Genomic DNA, 3,571 nt, shown 5'->3' on the forward strand with positions numbered 1-3,571 from the left:
TGCTCATTCTTGGAGTTTCAAGAGCTGCCTGACTGTGGAGGTAATTAAGTTTATATGAACTCCAAGAATGTATCTAATTTTATATCTTTAAGAGAGCATTAATTAAAAGTAACTAAAATATTGGTCATTTTAAGATGAGGCATTAAGCTAATTATTCTGTTACTAATATTTTAGAGTTGTTCCATAACATTTTTATTGAAACACTAAAAGCAGTATTTATATTATTAAAAAGATATATAAGGGGTATCCAATAATAATAAATTGCAACATATGCACACAAGACTGAAATTAAAAGATGAGGCCATGAGTTGATAATTTATGTAACATTCTGAAATTCATACTTGTTAAAAATTTAAAATATTAAAGTTAATGGGCAAAAATAATTTGCAAATGAAAATAGTACTTATTTTTAATTTCACAAATAAGTTTTGGTTGGGTAGAGGGGTCAGTTAAAATCCTAATACTTTACTCATAATTTATTTTGTTAATAATACTTCAGAACTAGTTTCTTGGTACCTTTACCATTTTTCTATTAGTGAGTAAAATATTAGGTACAAACCTGAATATGAAGGTTTTATGACAGACAACTAAAAGTATTTAATATACACATTATAATTAGAACTCATTTGGAATTTGCAGGATTTTGGAAGTGTATGTGCTGTATTCCTGAAATTATCACATTGTTCTCTTTTTCAATTGAAATTGTATGTATAAAATATGCTCATGTTTATACAAAGAATATATCAGTTGTTTGCATGTAAATCTGTCTGATGTTTGTTTATTTTAGAAGATGAGTTTATTATATATTTTTTATTAAATTTATAATAATTTATATATTAAAAATTATGGGTCAGGCACGGTGGCTAATGCTTGTAATCTCAGCACTTTGGGAGCCTGAGGGGGCCAGATCACTTGAGGTCAGGAGATTGAGACCAGGCTGGCCAACATGGTAAAACCCCATCTCTACTAAAGATACAAAAATTAGCCGGGCACAGTGGCAGGTGTCTGTAATCCTAGCTACTGCAGAGGCTGAGGCAGGAGAATCACTTGTACCCAGGAGGTGGAGGTTGCAGTGATCCTAGATTGCACCACTGCACTCCAGCCTGGGCAACAGAGTGAAACCTTGTCTCAAAAAAAAAAGTAAAACAAATAAATAAATTATGGTGCAAATGGGCTACAAAATCTAGAAATGTATTTAAGCCACAAGGTATAGATTATGATCCTGCCTTCTAAATTAATTGGTAATAGATTGTATTGAACACCTTTAATTAAGTGCTACTTTCTGACCTGCTGCTTTTTCTTCTGATCCAATCAATTTCTTAAGCTGGGGCTTCAAAATAATGGAATTATGATCAAGTAATGTTATTGCCACTCTCTTATAGAAAGTCTTCATAATTTAAACATATTGTAAAAAATTATTTATTTTTCATAAACTATGAGCTTTGTTAATCTTACTTAGAATGAGAGCATATTTTATTCAAAAAGTCTAGAGTGATCTCAATCCATAACACAAATAAACAGGCAGACCTCATTTTATTGAATTTTACTTTATTGCAATTTGCAGGTATTGTGTTTTTTACAAATTGAAGACTGTGGCAACCTTGCTTCGAGCAAGTCTGTTGGCATCATTTTTCTAACAAGTGTTCACTTCCTGTTTCTCTGTGTCATTTGGATAAATTTCACAATATTTCAAATCTTTGCATTATTAATTATATCTGTTATGGTCATCTATGATCTGTGATCTTTGATGTTTCCATTGTAATTGTTTTGGGGCACATATCAGTCTTTTCTCACACTGCTAATAAAGACAGACCTAAGAATAGGTGATTTATAAAGGAAAAGGTTTAATAGACTTACAGTTCCACATGTCTGGGGAGGCTTCACAATCATGGCAGAAGAGGAAGGGGAAGCAATACATGTCTTACATGGCAGGGGAGCTGCCCTTTGTAAAACTATCAGATCTCATGAGACTTACTCACCATCATGAGAACAGCATGGAAAGGACCTGTCTCAATGATTCAATTACCTCCCACTAGGTTCCTCCCATGACGTGGGAATTATAGGAGATGCAATTCAAAAAAGAGATTTCAGTGGGGACACAGTCAAATCATATCATGGCATCACGAACCATACTTACATAAGATGCTAAGCCTAATAAAAAAAAAAAATGTGTGTTTCCTGACTGCTACACTAACCAGCTATTCCTCTCCCTCTCCTTAGGCCTCCCTGTTTTCTGACACACAATAGCATTGAAATTAGGACAATTAATAATCCTGCAATGGCCTCTAAGTGTTCAAGTGGAAGAAAGAGTCACACATCTCTCACTTTCAATCAAAAGCTAGAAATGATGACGCTTAGTGAGGAAAGCATGTCAAAAGCTGACATAGGCCAAAATCTACATTTCTTGCACCAAGTTAACTGAGTTGGGAACACAAAGGAAAAGGTCTTAAAGGAAATTGAAAGCACTGCTGCAGTGAACACATGAATGATAAGAAAGTGAAACAGCCCTATTCCTGATATGAAGGAGGTTTTAGTGGTCTGAATGCAAGATCAAACCAGCCACAACATTCCTTTAAACCAAAACATAATCTGGACCAAGTCCCTAACTCTCTTCAATTCTATAAATGCTGAAAAATGTGAGGAAGCTGCAGAAGAAAAGTTTGAAGCTAGCAGAGGTTGGTTCCTGAAGTTTATAAAAGAAGCCATCTCCATAACTTAAAACTGCAAGATGAGGCAGCAGATGCTGATATAGAAGGTGCAGCAAGTTATCCAAAAGATCTAGCTAAGACCACTGATGAAGGTGGATACACTAAGCAACAGATTTTCAAGGTTTCAATGTAGATTAAACAGCCTTTTATTGGATTTATATGCCATCGAAGACTTTCATAGACAGCTATCATCTCTGGCTTCAAAGCTTAAAAGGAGAGGCTGACTCTCTTGTTAGGGGCAAACATAGTAATGACTTTATGTTAAAGCTAATGCTCATATGCCATTCTGAAAATCCTAGGGCCCTTGGAATTATGCCATATGCCACTCTGCAATTGCTCTATAAATGAAACAATATAGCCTGGATAACAACACATCTGTTTAGAGGATGGTTTACTGAATCCTTTAAGCCTATTGTTGAGACCTAGTGCTCAGAAAAAAACAATTCCTTTAAAATTATGGCTGCACATTGACAGTGTGTTTTGTCCTCCAAGAGCTCTGATGAAGACACACAATGAGATTAAGGTTGTTTTTTAAAAAATTTTGTCTAGCCTAGATTTTTTTAAAATTTAACTTTTAAGTTCAGTGGTATATGTGCAGGTTGGTTATATAGGTAAACTTGTGTCATGGGAGATTGTTGTACACATTATTTTGTTATCCAGGTGTTAAGCCTAGTGCCCATTGTTATTTTTCCTGATTCTCTCACTTCTCTGATCCTCCACCTTCAAATAAGATTGTTTCTTTCTATGTGTCCATGTGTTCTCATCATTTAACTCCCACTTACATGTGAGAACATGTGGTATTTGGTTTTCTTCCCTTGTGTTAATTTGCTTAGGATAATGGCCTCCAGCTGCATCCATGTTGC

Source organism: Cebus imitator, unplaced genomic scaffold, assembly GCF_001604975.1.
Source record: "Cebus imitator isolate Cc_AM_T3 unplaced genomic scaffold, Cebus_imitator-1.0 Scaffold605, whole genome shotgun sequence".
Classification (NCBI taxonomy): domain Eukaryota; kingdom Metazoa; phylum Chordata; class Mammalia; order Primates; family Cebidae; genus Cebus; species Cebus imitator.